The sequence below is a fragment of the Rattus norvegicus genome, chromosome 2, assembly GCF_036323735.1.
Source record: "Rattus norvegicus strain BN/NHsdMcwi chromosome 2, GRCr8, whole genome shotgun sequence".
NCBI classification, from domain to species: Eukaryota; Metazoa; Chordata; class Mammalia; order Rodentia; family Muridae; genus Rattus; species Rattus norvegicus.
This window is the reverse complement of record NC_086020.1, coordinates 198,561,557-198,578,130: the sequence shown is the minus strand read 5'-3', so window position 1 is coordinate 198,578,130 and position 16,574 is coordinate 198,561,557. Positions and strand designations below refer to the sequence as shown.

Genomic DNA, 16,574 nt, shown 5'->3' with positions numbered 1-16,574 from the left:
CAGAAGTTTTTTGGTGCACTGCTTTCTGTGGAACCCTATAAATGCAGTTCAACTACACAATGTAAGGCAGACCAATCAATACATGTGTGTCGTTAGCAAAGAAAACTTCATCATATGTCCTTTGATGTGCTTGCTTTAGCAGAACACCCTTTCACCTATGTCTGCTTCAGCTAAATGTTTCTTCCTGTGTTTGCCCCAGTAAAACACCATCCATCAGACTTTCCAAAGAACCCTTAGATTTCCACTTCAAGATACAGTATAGGATCTAAACTGTTATAATAACGCACAGAACTTTTTCAAGTATAGATTAGAAGCCTTGTCATTCCACTGAAAATATATATTCTTTGGAGTTGATTGTTCAGTAGATATTACAGTTATTTGTTAATGACATAGGATCACTTGGTGTCAGATATTTCTGGGCAAAATGAGGAAATATGTGGGGAAAATTTTTAAGTGATTTTAAATCAATTGAAACCTCTTTGTTCATCTTAAATATTATGTACTGCAATTCCATCTGTCCACATTTATCTCTAGCAGTTACAATTTGTTATTTACATAATAAGACATTTTAAATTTGGCTGCCTCCCTATATGAGATATTTTTTTAACCTCAACCGTTTTGTGGGAATGTTTAAAAATAACTGCTTTAATGGAAGGATATTGGGGGTTTTATTTAGCTTTGATTATTGCAAATTTCCTCAGAAATAGTAACTAACACCCTTCAGGGGTGACTGAGTATAGCAGGAGAACTCATACAAACTTGTGCCTCAATGTTTTTGAGGCCATTGCTTGAAGACAAACCGCCAATGTAAATGCTGCCCAGTGTGTTGCTTCCTTCATACAAATCAGGCTTGGATCGCAGTCTTCAGGATTTGCTGGTCTCTCTCTGTTACCTTGTACATATATTTTCCACAGTATATATAATAAGAGTTGTTATGAACTGAACTGAGTCCTCAAAATTTAACCCTAGCTTTCAGTGCCTCAGATGTGACTGTATCTGAATATAGGGCTTTTAAAACAGTCTATCTGATGAAGATCAGTGTTTGTGTGGTTTGTGGGGCAACTCCTGAACCCCAACAATAGTAAAAGTGGCCATCTTACCAAAGCAATCTACAGAGTCAATGGAATTCCCATCAAAATTCCAACACAATTTTTTGCAGACCTTGAAAGAACAATACTCAACTTCATATGGAAACACACACACACACACACACACACACAAACTCAGAATAGCTAAAGCAATCCTGTATAATAAAATAACTTCTGGAGGTATCGCCATCCCTCATTTCAAACTGTACTACAAAGCAATAGTAAAAAACAAACAAACAAACAAAAAAAACTGCATGGTATTGTCATAAAAACAGCCAGGTCGATTAATGGGATCATATTAGAGGCCCAGAAATAATCCCACATACCTATGGACATTTGATTTTTGACAAAGAAGCCAAAACTATACAATGAAAAAAAGAAAGCATCTTCAACAAATGGTGCTGGTATAACTGGATATCTGCACATAGAAAAATGCAAATAGATCTATAGTTAACATTTTATACAAAACTCAAGTTGAAGGGAATCAAAGACCTCAACATAAAACCAGAAACACTAAGTCTGATAGAAGGGAAAGGGGGAAATAACCTTGAATGCATTGGCACAGAAACAACTTCTTGAACAGAACACCAACAGCTCAGACACTAAGATCAACAATTAATAAATGGGACCTCATGAAACTAAAAAGCTTCTGTAAGGTAAAGGACATCGTCAATAAGCCAAAAATGACAGCCTACAGAATAGAAAAAGATCTTCACCAATCCTACATTTGACAGAGGGCTGATATCCTAAATATATAAAGAACTCAAGAATTACATGCCAACAAATCAAATAACCCAATTAAAAATGGAGTGTAGAGTTAGAATTCTTGGCAGAGGAATCTCTAAAGGCTGAGAAGCACTTAAAAATATGTTCAATGTCCTTCGTCATCAGGGTAATACAAATCAAAATGACTCTGAGATGCCATCTTACATCAGTCAGAATAGCTAAGTTCAAAAATTCAAGTGATAGTTGCTCATGCTGGCGAGGATGTAGACCAAGGGGAACACTCCTCCATTGCTGGTAGAGTGCAAACTTGTACAGCCACTTTGGACATCAACTTAGCAGTTGATTCTCAGAAAGTTGAGAATAGTTCTATCTCAAGACACAGCTATACCACTCTTGGGCATTGTCTTAGTCTATTCCTTAGTTTCTATTCCTGCATATACATCATGACCAAGAAGCAAGTTGGGGAGGAAAGGGTTTATTCGGCTTACACTTCCACATTGCTGTTCATCACCAAAGGAAGTCAGGACTGGAACTCACACAGGGCAGGAACTGGGATGCAGGAGCTGATGCAGAGGCCATGGACGGATGTTACTTACTGGCTTGCTTTCCTAGGCGTGCTCACCTTGCTTTCTTATAGCCCACAATGGGCTGGGTCCTCCCTCCTTGATCACTAGTTGAGAAAATGCCTTGCAGCTGGGTCTCATGAGGGCATTTCCACAACTGAGGCTCCTTTTCTGTGATAACTCCAGCTTGTGTCAAGTTGACACACAAAACCAGCCAGGACAGGCATATACCCAAAAGATGCTCCACGAGAACACTCACTCAACTATATTCATGACAGCTTTATTCACAGTAGCCAGGAACTGGAAAAACAACATAGATGGCTGCCTCGCTACCAAAGAATGGATAAAGAAAATATGGTACATTTACAAATGGAATACTACTCAAAGACATCATGAAATTTGCAGGGACTAGAAAAAATCATCATGAGTGAGGTAACCCAGATCCATAAAGACCCATGTGGTATGTACTCATTATAAGTGGACAGTAGCCATGAAGTACAAGATAACTATGCTACAATCCAGACACAAAGAAACTAAGTCACAAGGAGGGACTAAGGGAGGAATTCTTGAAACTCAGTGAGAAGGGTGTAAGGGTCCTAAGATCACTGAAGGGAGACCCCCCAGACTCAAATAATATGCAAAGACAATGTTTATTCTGCAGAAACATCTAGTATGTAAGGGTTACCATTGTTCAGAATGGCAACATCCACAGAGACATTTGAGCCCCATTAACAACAGAATTGCTTAATTTCTTCTGAGATAACAGCAGACTTCTAAAATCTAAGGCACATTCCAAGCGGTTACAGAAACCATTAACTGAAGCTCATAAAGAAGATATACACCACAGGAGCCCAGGTGCAAAAACAGGAGATAAGATATTGACTGAGTTTGTCTAAACAAAACTTCAAGGACCACTTAGTTACAGTCTTAAACATTCCATGACCCTGTAAACTAGCAACAAATGGTGAAAGTTAAGCCAGATAATTGCTTCTAGTGTATATACACAAAGGCATTCTCTATTATAACCTCTTGTTCGGTTTATGATCTGAATGTGCAAACTCGCAGTGAGCTTTTTACCATGTGAACACATCCTCTTACAGTCATACAAGTACTGAGAACAAAGGGCAGAGATCAGTCAGCTCCCCCTTTCTCCCAGAGATTTCAACTTAGAGAACCCCAATTCCCTGCCCGGCTTTACCTAGTCTCCCACTGTTCTCACCATGAGGTGCTAAACTGGAGGCTGGAAAGCAAATGGCACATAGCCTAATTTCTGAGTGGAGACAAAGTGAGATATGAAAACTGAACTCAAAGGGGAAATAAAGTAAACATCAGGGTAAATGAAGGGAGGGAAATGGGTCAGAGAGGGGGTAGGGAGGAGAAGAGGAGAGATCAAGTATGGGGAGGTTCAAGGAGAAAGAACTGGGATGAGGGGGCATCTCTGGGATGAACTAGAAATCTAGGACAAGGGAAACTCCAGGAACCTATAGGTGTGACCCTAGCTAAGATTCTAGCAATAGGGGATATGAAACCTGAAAGGGCCACCTCCTCTAAGAAAGACTGCAGTGGAGAGATGGGGACACTAACCCTCCCACAATATGCTCGACCCATAAATTGTGCTACCTATAAGATGTGCAGGGATTAACAATGGAGCAGAAATTGAGGGAACAGCCATGACTGACCCAGCTTGAGACCCATGCCATGAGAGAGATCCTATTCCTGACACTGTTAATTATATTCTGTCCTGAAAGGCTTTGCCCAGCAGCTGATGGAAACAGATGCAGACACCCACAGCCAAACATTAGGCAGAGCTTAGGGAATCATGTGGAAAATGGGAAGGAAGTATTGAAGAAGCAAGAGGGGTCAAGGACAGCACAAGAAAACAGAGAATCAACTAACCTGGGCCCATAGGGGCTCACAGAGACCGAACCATGAACCAAAGAGCATTCATGAGATGGACCTAGGTCCCCTACACATGTGTGACAGACATACAGCTTGGTCTTCATGTGGGATCCCTAACACCTGGAGGAGGGGCTGTCTCTGACTCTTTGCCTGCCTTTGGACCCATTCCCCCCTAACTGGGCTGCCTTATCTAGGCTCACAGAAGAAGCACCTAGTCCTACTGCAACTTGATATGCCAAGATGGATTGATATTGATAGGAGGCCTCCCCTTCACTGAGGAGAAAGGGAGGATGGGGGAGGAGAAGAGTTGGAAAGGCACTGGGAGGAGGGGAAGGGGGAACTGTGACTGAGATGTAAAGTAAATAAGTAAATAAATTAAAAGTTAAGTTTAAATGACTGTTTTTCTCCTGCTAGGTAAAAAGGACACCATGCTAAATAGTATAGGAAGATGAGTGGTTCCTAGCACAAGGTGACAACTCACTTGGAAAATATTCCAGTAGAGGGAAAGCCCTTGTAAGGATAATTTCAGGAATTTGAAGTACATTGGAAGGTAGTAGTTATAAGGACAGTGGGGTTGTCTGGATACTGCTAACCAGGCTCTGAAGAGGAATAATGGGAGAACTAGTCTCCTTTGGTGAACAGCCAAGTTTGAAAGACTGAGGAACTTTTTTCCTTTTAATTTACTTATTCACCTTCCATCCTGATTGCAGCTTCCTCATCCTCCCAGTCCCCTCCTCACAAAATCCCTCCCTTTCATCTCTGAGAAGGGAAAGGACCCCCTGGGTACCGACTCATCCTAGCACCTCAAGTCACTGCAGGACTAGGCACATCCCCTCCCACTGAAGCCATACAAGGCAGCCCAGTTGGGGTAACAGGATCCACAGGCAGGCAACAGAATCAGGGTAAGTTCCCACTCCAGTTGTTGGGAGACCCTCATAAAGACCAAGCTGCATATCTGTTACATATGTGAAGGGGGCCTAGGTCCAGCCCTTGTATGCTCTTTGGTTGGTGGTTCAGTCTCTGGAAGCCCACAAGGGTCAGGTTAGTTGACTCTGTTGCTCTTCTGATGTGTGTAATTTTAAAATTCTACCGCCTTTGCCGGGGATAAGCCAGGCTGCCTGCCCCTCCCACCTCCCCTTTTGCTTTACCTGCCTTTGGTTCTGAGAGGTGACAACTCTGTCAGCCCACTCCTGAGACTCTTGAATCCGCAGATAAACACGCACACACACACACACACACACACACACACACACACACACACACACACACACACACAGAGCTTGTTACTTGACAATTTGCCTTCTGGGAACAATTGCTGGATGCAGTTATCTCCTGCCTGGAAAAGTGTGCCCTTAACAATGTATTATCTCCATTTCTCTGTCTGCCCTAAACTTAGTGGTTAGTCTCACCCAGCCCTGCCAAACATCCTTGGCCACCCACTTATATTGTAGGCCACAGGCTCTCCCCGAGACCTGACACGATTGCTGCACTCTTCCTTCTCCAAAGCATGGCAGAAAAAGCCCCTCTCTTTCCCTGCATCTGCCTTTTTCTCCTGGGACCCAGAAGGCCCTTTTGTACCCTCCGCCTGGCAATTGTCCCCGGTCCTTCTTTACTGACACATCAGAAACCAATTGGGGAACAGGAAGTTAGTTTCAGAACCTCCCCTTACAGTTGTCCTGCAGAGTCCCTATCCCCTCCAGGTTCCTGAGGAACTCTTAAGTAGCTCTTAAGGATAAAAGCGATTTAATCCTTGTCATTGAAGAACTGAGACAGATAAGCCACAGACTCAAAATATGATAGTCACAGAGCTTCAGACATATATATAATCTGCAGCTAAAGCAGGTTAGATCCCTGTTTGGAGAAGCCAGAGCCCCTGAAACAATGGCTAACATGCCTAGGTGGGCATCCTTATGAACACTTGCTCTACAGGTCTCTGTGTACCTCCAAAGATGGCAGAAATTGCTACAGCATGACTACAGAGTCACTCTTCCACAAATAAAACCACAGGAGTTGTCACTCCCTCCTCTCCTGACTGCTAGAACAATAGGCAAATACAAGTAAGACACAGCTGGGAACTGATAAAGGAGATTTTCTATCAAGGCACTAGGTGAGTTAACTAATGTGCAGAAAACAAGGGAATGTTTCAGAATTATGAAGTCATTTGCTCAAAAAGGCTGGGAATTAAAACTTGACAATCAAGATTCATTGACGTGGGGGCACTTCTTCATACTTAGGATTTAATACCCTAACAAGGACTAGGGAATGAAAGTCATTGGTGGATTTGTCCTAGAAGCCCAGAGAAATTATAATCATGCCGAACAAAGTGGGAATGTTTTTGAGTTGCCCCAGTACCTCATAGAGGAGTACATAGAAACATAGGAAAGTTTGCCGTGCAGGAGTCAGGACTTTACACGAGACCAGATCATTGTTTCATAGAAGAGTCCAAAAGAAACATATTTACCAAGGCCACTAAAACTGTCCTGGTAAGAGGGGCATCAGTATCACTAAGTTCTCTGCTGTTCTGGGCTGAGAAGCCCTGACAGAGCTGTGACTCATGCGTGATTATAGGGATGGGGTCATGCCACTGTCCATGTAATGGAGGCCAGATGGTACGGTTCACTCACCAGATTCAGTGAGGTCCAATTACCAGGAAGACCAGCAAGTTCTGGCAAGAGCAACAAAGTGGAAATGTCCAAGTTATCCTACTATTTGTTAGAGATATCATCCCCACTGCGACCATATTTTCCAGTAGTTTTTATACTGAAGGCATCAGGGGTGTGAAAATATGCACTTTGGAGTTTGTGGTGCCTACCATTGTGTTAATTTGGCTGGGTCATTGAGCTCCCAGATTTTCAATCAAATACTATTCTGGGGGTGTCTGTGAGGTTCTGAATAAGACATTTGAATTGGTAGATCCAGTAAAGCACTTTGCCTTCCCTCTGTAATGAGCCTCTCCACCAACCCCATCAGTGGAAAACCTGAATAGAACAAAAAGGTTGACAAGAGGGAGCCCTGACCTGGCTGCTTAAGGTGAGACGTTGTCTTTTCTGGCCTTTAGGTTTGAACGGAAAAATCAGCGCTTTTGGATTCTCAGGATTTCCAGCTTTCAGACTCAGACTTAAGCCATTCACCTTCCCAGTTCTTGCGGATTTAGACTGGAATCAATGAGACACTGCTTTTCTCGGGTCTCTATCTTGTGGACTACAGATTTAAGAATTCGTCAGCTCAGGGTTGGGGATTTAGCTCAGTGGTAGGGCGCTTGCCTAGGAGGCGCAAGGCCCTGGGTTCGGTCCCCAGCTCCGAAAAAATGAAAATGAAAAAAAAAAGAATTCGTCAGCTCCCATAATCACATGAGGCAATTATTTTCTCAACCTCCATCTCTCCCTCTCCTTCTCCCTCTCCTTTTGTCTCTTGAGGGGCTGTCTTGGTAGGCAGGCACAAAGACAGGGGAAAGAGGCCCTAAGTAGATTAATGTTTGCTTCACTTAACATTTAAGATGGCCAACATCTGGGTTAACCTCTCTTAGGCATTTGTTAGAGTAAAGAAAACTTAGTAATGTTGGAGAGCACCTCTGGGCCCTAATATGACACTATTTCACAAGAAGATTACCTGACAATATTACTGACCAGTTGACTATATTGGGCTGCTTTTTATTCTGGATGGGACAGTGGTCCCTTCTCACAGTGGTAATCACCTATTCTGAGTATTGGCTTTCTTTTCCTACTCACAGGTCCTTGAAGAACTGTTGCTATGCCTCTGTCAGGGAGCCTATGGTATACCCCATCCACAAGCTGAGATACCGTGAAGCAGATTTTTGATTTAGGATAAAAGAGCTGCGCTGTGGGAGTTGGGCCCATGGGATCCACTGATCATGCTACATGATGCAGGAGCCTTGCCATAGAGAGAGAGCTAGAGTGATTTTATTACAGTCAAAGTGAAGGGCTGCTCAGAGGCAACTCTGAAAGAATTCAGGATGTGCAATACATATTATGACCCCAGTGAGAAAAGGAGCCTTGCCTGCTGACCAAAGATTGGAAACAGGCCCACTTACCGTTCCTAACACTATTTCCAATATCCCAAATCCAGGATTGGCAGGACCAGTCCTCCTAATTAGGAAACACAGCCAGTATCCAGTCGAGCTACAAGCAGTGCTGGTACACAGTGCTGGGGCATTCTAAACTTCTTAAGTCCCGAGACCAGTTCGTAAAAAGACGAGTCACTATCGTGACAGAAGTAATTGACTCTAAGCAGTAGGAAGACGCAGGTCTGCTCACAGCCTGGGTGATACGTTTAGATGCCCCTATTATCCCTATGGCCCATTGTAACTCAGGGAACACGTGGAGAAAATCTGACCAGAGAAGATTGGATTTGCCACAAATTAAGATTTGAATCATTCCATCACCCACTTCACCAAGACCTGCTAAGGTGATACTAAGGGTGAGGGGAATCTAGAGTGGGTCACAAATGCTGGGCATGGTGGCACACCCAAGCAGGAGGATCTCTGTGAGTTCAAGATCTACCTGGTCTTCAGAATGAGCTTCAGGACAGCCAGGGCTACACAGAGAGACTCTGTCTAGAAAAACCAAAACCAAAACTAAAACCAAAAAAACAAAAAAACAAAAACAAAAACAAAAAAAAACCCAACCAAACCAAAACCCAAAAACCAAAACAAACGAATTCAAAAAAGAAAGACAGAAAGAGAATAGAATGGATCACAGAGAAAAACAGCGTCAGTTGTGACCTCTGAGATCAATTGCTTCGGTAACAGCTAACTTCGCTCTAGGGGTTTCCCTCTTAGAAGAATAACCTATGAGAACCATTGAAAAGCCTCTTAAAAGCTGAGTGGAGTAGATCTGTAGTAGTGACTGTGCTGCTTATGAAAACGGCCCTTCCAGATGCCTAGTGTGGGGTCACAGGTAATTTATTCAGATACTCACAATGTGTTTGCCATCGAGAACATGCTTCCTGTGAGTTATTACACTAGCCAATGACCAAGCATGGGAGAGCACAATGCAGGCTCATTGCTGTAAGATTTAGGACCCAACTAATGTTCTGATTTGAATAGAGAGGTGTCTGAAAAAAAGTGATGGGGCTGGAGAGATGGCTCAGCGGTTAAGAGCACCGACTGCTCTTCCAGAAGTCCTGAGTTCAAAAAACCCCAGCAACCACATGGTGGCTCACAACCATCTGTAATGTGATCCGATGCCCTCTTCTGGTGTGTCTGAAGATGGCTACAGTGTAGTCATATACATGAAATAAATAAATCTTTTAAAAAAAAGTGATGGCAATTTCTGTATTTTAATGTAATGTGTTATTGTTTCTTTGAGAATTTTCTGAAATGTATTTTTGATCACATTCAACCCTGTTCCTCCACCAACTCCTCCCTGGTCCTCACCCTTTCCCAGCCTCATATCCTTTTTAAGAAAATAACTCACCTAGTCCAATTTGCATTGCTAACATGCTCACAGAGGAGTGGGCCTCTACTGCAGCACAGTCAGCCTACCCCAGAAGCATCAACTCTCAATAGCTCTTCAGCCAATGGTGGGGACTCATGGGCCCTTCCTCCCTCCTAGGAGCAGCAAATTGGATGGACATAAAAGAAGTAGGGCCAGCCAGATGGCTGAGTGAGTCAAAGCACTTGCCAGGCAAGCCTGATCCTCAGAACCTACAGTTCCTACAGAACCTACAGGAAGAGAGAACTAACTCCCAAAAGCCATTCTCTGACCTCCACACATACCCTGTAGCATGCACCCACTCACTCATAAACACACACAATGATAATAAATAAAACTGTTTAAAAGAAAATGAAACCAGTGAAGTAAAAAACATATAAGCACGTTTACTTGTTAAATATGTGAGAGAAAAACAAAAGCCAAAACTTAACAATCTTCTAAGGTAATAAGGAATAAGAAAAAACTATGAAGACTGGTCAAGAGAAAATAAAAAAATTACTAATATTAGCAATGAACGAAGCGACATCACTATAGGTCCTATAGACATTAAAACCTAGTACGATACTATAGATAGCTTTGTTTCAATTTGACAATTCACGTGAAATGAGAAATGTATTACAAAACAAAACTTATCAGGACTGACACCAGAATAAACAGACAATTTTATATTCTAAAAGAACTGAATTCATAATTTAAACCATCCTACAAAGAAAACTCCAGATGGCTTCACTTGGCGAATTCTTTCCAACATACATGCTGCTTTTAGAAAGACATAAAAGACATATTCACACTTTGTAATGTTTGTATATTACTCTATCTGCGCCTTCACCACTCCCATCCCCATGCATTGTTTGTTCAGCACATCTATGTTCAGGGCCTAATGGTAAGTGTTTTAGATACACTGGTTAGCATGGATTCTTAAGGGGGCATGGGAGGAAGATCTTATTTAAAGAAGAAGACACATACATGCAATGAAGTAAGTGCTAATAAAGATACCTATAAAGCACTATGGCAGATGGAGATGGAATCCAGGGAAGGGAAAGCTTCACAGGGTGGAGGAGGGGCAGAATGGACGACAATATGTCTTATGGTACAGGCATTAAAAATCTGGGAAATAGATGTTTCTTCAAGTTTTTTGTCCTCAATCTTTGCCACCTTCCCCCAAACCCTTTTAAAAAACAACAAAAATCATCATCATCATCATCATCATCATCATCATCATCATCATCAACAACAACAACAACAACAAAATCTGCCCTTGGTCTCCATGTTGTATACATTCTGTCTAAATGGTTTAATCCTTTTGCACGTAGGCTTTCTCTTATGCAAAACCTGTGCCTCCAACCTCCACCTCTCTATGGAGCTCACGTCTGCCTGAGGAGGCCTCCTCCACACTGACTCTCTTCTCCACTCAGAAGGATTCCTTCCCTTCTTGACAGAGCCCTCCCTTGGTGGCCTGTGGCTGCCAGTGTGCACACTGTTTCTCTGCTCCTCCTCATACAGTGAAATGTCTCCCTTCCTTTCTGCTCTGTTCTACTCTACTCCAGCGAAGCTTTCATCCCATTAATCTGAGATGGTTCTCGTTCAGGTCACAAGTCGTCTTCATGCTGTCTCCCCCAGTTCTCACTTACTGACATGAATAGCAGCTGATGTGATGACCACGATGACCATGTCTTTCTTAAATGATTTTAAGAATTTGGAATATTCTAGTCCTCTGCTCTTGAACTAATACTTATTTTTTTATATTTTATTTATTTATTATATATGAGTACACTGTCGCTGTCTTCAGACACACCAGAAGAGGGCATCAGATCCCATTACAGATGGTTGTGAGCCACCATGTGGTTGCTGGGATTTGAACTCAGGACCTCAGGAAGAGCAGTCGGTGCTCTTAACCACTGAGCCATCTCTCCAGCCCTTATTTTTTAGGATTTATTTATTTGTGCTTATGTGTGCAGTGATTTTGTCTACAATATGTGCATGTGCACCACACACATGCTTGGTGGCTGTGGAGGTCCAGAAAGAACATCAGATCCCCTGGAACTGGAGTTGTAGATGATTGTGAGCCTCAAGTTGGATGCTGGGAACTAAACCTGGGTTCTCTGCAAAAGCAGCCAGTGCTTTTAATCAATGAACCATTAATCTCTCCAGCCCAATACTTAATTTTTTTATTCATTTCCCAGAAAAATATCATTTGTAGGTAATTAAAGCATGGTGCAGTAATTAAGAGTATTAATTACTCTTAATTAATACACTGTTCTTACAGAAGACCGTTTTGGTTCCAGTACCCATGTCCAGAGACTTATAATGTCCTAAAACCCCAACTCCAAGGGATCCAGTTCCTTCTCTTTAACTCCTGGGTCGCCTGGACCCACATGTGTATAGCCACACAGAGAGACATACAAACACACATGATTTAAGATAGCAACACACCAGGTGTGGTAGTACATGCCCTTAGTCCCGGCACCTGGGAGGCACAGACAGGTAGATGTCTGTGAGTTCAAGACCAGCCTGATATTCATAGAAAGTTTCAGGCTAGTCAGGGATATGCAGATCAAGACCCCATCCCAAAAATAAATAAATAAAAACAAGGTGGGTGTGGTGTATGGTGCACATAGTCTTAATTCTGGTATTTGGGAGGCAGAGGCAGGTGATTTTCTGCAAGTATGAGGCCACCTGTCTACAGAGTGACTTTTTTAGGTATCTAGGACTGCACCTGGAGACCCTGCCTAAAAGAGAATCATTCACATGTCATTGACTCTAAGAGTATGTGTCTCTAGTTTCCGCCTTTCTCTTGAAACTCTACTCATCCTCACTGGCCACTGGCCATGTATGTCCTGAGTATGCCAAACTGAAGATATGTAAGACCACATCTCCGGGGCTAGAGGGATGGCTCAGCAGTTAAGAGCTCTTGTTGCTTTTGCAGAGGAAAGACACGCAGACCTACCTTGGGTGGTTCCTAACTTCCTGTAAATCCAGCTCCAGGGGATCCAAATGTTCTTTTCTCTCCCAGGAAGCAGAGACAGATGGAGCCGGTGCTGGCTTCCTTAGGCATCTGCATGTAGGTACACACACATGCACACCCACTATATATATATATTTCTTAAACCCAGAGCTTCAAGTTCCTGCTGCTCAAACTTTATTCTCTTGCTCATCTCTTGTCTCAGGAATGGTGACATTCGCTATTCATTGTCAAGTTGACTGGATTTAGAATGACTAGGAGACATCTCCTTGGTAAGTCTATGAAGGCATTTCCACAGCTGTTTAAGGAGGAGGTAAGATCCATGGACTGCTGAAAAAGAAAAAAAAGTGAGAAGAGAGGCAGCTGAGCTCTACACTCATCTGTCTTTGTCTTCTGACTATGGACACAATCTGACCAGCCACCTCGTGCTGCTGACACCAAACTATGGCTGCTCTTGCCACCATGCATTTCCTACTGTTCCTAGTCATACTACCTTCATCTTGAGTCCAACCTGAGTCACCATATTGCTTCAGTTAGATTTCTTATTTTAAAGAAAAACTGTGTGTGCACATATGTGAGGGTGGGTGCCCTCACCTCTGTAGACGTGTGTAAAACCAGAATGTCTTCTTCTTGTTGTTGAAGAAATACGTTTTTTAAAGAAATAAGATTTATTTTACATGAGTATTCTACCTGCATGTACACCTGCAAGCCAGAAGAGGGCATCAGATCCCATTACAGACGGTTGTGAGCCACCACGTGGTTGCTAGGAATTGAACTCAGGACCTCTGAAAAAGCAGACAGTTCTCTTAACCTCTGAGCCATCTCTCCAGCCCCACAGTGTTTTCTTTTTTTTTTAATTAATTTATTTATTATGTATATATCATACAGCTTTCTGCCTGCATGTATGCAACTATAGGCCAGAAGAGGGCACCAGACCTGATTATAGGTGGTTGTGAGCCACCATGTGGTTGCTGGGAATTGAACTAGGACCTCTGGAAGAGCAGACAGTGCTCTTAACCTCTGAGCTATCTCTCCAGCCCCCCGACAATGTCTTCTTTAATCAGTCTCCATACTTTTTTTTTTTTTGAGACAGTGCCTCTCATTGACGTTTGCCATTTCCTCTGCACTGGCTGGCCAGAGGGCCCTCAGGATTTTCCTGTCTACCTGCAGCCCTCAGGTCTGGGGTTACAGGAATGAACCACTGCACCTGCCTTATAGGTGGGTCGTAGGATTCTAAACTAAAGCCTTTGTGCTTTTACAGCAGGCTCCTCACCCACTGAGCCTTCTTCTAGGCCTTTCTTTCTAATTGGAAACCTACTCTACCCTTCATCCAGCATAGTGTACAGTGCATGAGGTGACATTCCTCTGTTCAAATTTTTCTAATGGTTTACATCACACTTTGTCTCAGGTTCCTACTTCTATGATAAAACACCACGAGCAAAAGCAACTTGGAGAGGAAAGGGTTTGTTTCAGTTTATAATTGTAGTCTATTGCCTATGGAAGACAAGGCAAGCATTAAATCAGAAACCACACGGGAGTGCTGGTTTGCTCTGCAAGCCTGCTTTCTTCTGCCCCCCAGCACTACCTACATAGGCACATCATTGCACTTGGTAAACTGGGCTCTCCAACCCCTGTCATTATTACTTTCTCAGTTGATGTTCGCTCTTCCCAGGTGACCCTAGGCTATGTCAAATTGACCAAAAAAAAACAAAAAACAAAAAAACAAAAAAACAACAACAACAAACAAACAAAAAACAAAAACAAACAAAACACCCCAAAACCAAGCCCAAACAACAACAAAAACTAGCCAGCATACACTTCCATGACCCAAAGGCTCCCATGACCCAACCTCTTGCTAGGTTATAACTTTCTCTCCTCCTAGTCTCTGGGTTCCAGTTACCATGGTTTCATTTTTTTCCCAGTCGCATGGCAGGGTCGTTGCTGGGTCTCTGTATGGACTCTTCACTCCGTCGGAAGGACCCTTTCTCCTATTATCCACACGGCTCATTTCCTCACCTCATTCAAGTCTCTGCTGAAGTGTCACCTTGTCTTGGCGAACCATCCTATCTAGAATAACTGTTCCAATTGCTATACTTTGGCTTTGTTCTATATATTTTGTTTTGTTCTAGAGTTAAGGTCTTGTTATGTAGCCCAGACTGGCCTAGAACTTGCCAAGTAGCTCAGTCTGGCTTTGAACTCATGACCCCCCTGCCTTGCATCCCAGTATTTTCTGCTCTATTTCTAACTTCATAACAACATGGGCTGACCTTAGGCCTGCACTTACTTATTGGATACTGGATGTGCCTACTCTATTAGAATCGAGCTGCACAGAACCAAGTTCCGCTTACTCTTTTTTTGTGGATAATTTTTCTTTATCCTTCTCCTCTCCATTCCCACAGTCTCGACGTCAATCCGGCTGTGATCACTTGCTTGGACTACTTTGGTACTCTACCCCACCCTGCCACTATTACAGTGTAATAGCATTTTGGCTGATGCCTGTTTGTATCTGTTCTCTACATAAAACCATCTTCTGAGGAACCCTGTTTTTGCATATTAAGCAAAATAAGCCTCTTTCCACAGTATGCAAATCATTTCTAACCTCATCTCCCATTTTCTTGAGGTTTCCACTGCTGTGAAGAGACACCATGACTACGACAACCCTTATAAAGGACAACATTTAACTGGGGCTGGCTTACTGTTTCTGAGACTTAGTCCGTTATCACCGTGACAGGACACATGGTGGTGTGCAGACAGATGTATTGCTGGAAAAGGAGCTGAGAGTTCTATTTCCTCGGGCGTCAAGAAGAAAGAGTGCCACCCTGGCGGCTTGAGCATTTGAAACTTCAAAGCCCACCCCCAGTGACATACTTCCTCCCTCAAGGCCACACCTCCTAAAGTGCCACTTCCTGTGAGTCTATGGGGGGTTATTTTCTTTCAAACTGCCGCACTCACTCACCACCTCCTCTCTCTATCCTCCAGGTATGCCCAAGTCTTGTATGTTTTGTGTTTCTTGTTTCTATCCTGGGACAAGCTGTTGGGGTAGAAATCTTGGCTCACGTCTGGACAAACCACAATGGGTCAACATGGTTCTACATGGAAAGGTTTAATGAGAGAAGGAGAGGAGAAGAGGAGAGGAGTAAAGGCCGGCCATAAGCGCGTGGAGGGAAGAGGTAGGGGAATGGGAAGAGAAGGGACAAAGGGAAGAGGGGAAGAGGGCAAGAGAGCAAGAGCAAGAGAAGAGGAGAAAGAGAAGAGAGAGTAAGAGAGCGAAGAGGGGGCAAGCAGCCCCTTTTATAGCGAGTCAGGCATACTTGGCTGTTGCCAGGTAACTGTGGGGCGGAGCATACCTGGCTGTTGCCAAGTCGCTGTGGGGGTGGAGCTTAGACAGAATGCCAACACTTGCTCCTGTCTCTACTTTGGTTCCCTTTCCTGGCTCACAGAGATAGAAGTGTTTCCTCTTCTGGTGAAGCACCCATTGCAGTTTTCATACTGTACTTAATGTTTTTTCCAGGGGAGAGGTTACAAATCTATGGATTCCTGAAGAGGAGAAGCCTTCTGTATATTCACAGAACAGCCCTTGTCACCTAGTAAGGGGAGACAGGAAGATGGTGATGGTACAGAATGTTCGAAGAATAAGGAGTTGTTCAGATGATACTGGGAGGCACAGAGGAGCTTGACACGTTGGGCAAATAGAGAAATCAGTGGTGTCTGTAGCCTGGTAAACACAAGGGAGGACCACAGAATGAACTGGAAACACTGGGTGGAATCACAGGAGTCTTATTGATAGGTTTTATGTAAGCTAATGTCAAGATAAACTTCCTTTCAAATGTCATTATCAGATAACAACGAGTCCTGATCAGGGAGAGAGTGATGGCTCTGAATT

General features: G+C 43.2%; 1 long non-coding RNA gene across 1 annotated transcript; it reads right to left on the bottom strand.

The window, feature by feature from the left end:
* Positions 1–12,845: 12,845 nt before the first annotated feature.
* Positions 12,846–16,007, bottom strand: LOC134485671 (uncharacterized). Its single transcript, XR_010063917.1, has 2 exons — positions 15,648–16,007; positions 12,846–13,021 (listed from the first exon to the last, which is right to left on the bottom strand). It is a non-coding gene; the product is annotated as an uncharacterized LOC134485671 (long non-coding RNA).
* Between the last annotated feature and the right edge of the window lie 567 nt (positions 16,008–16,574).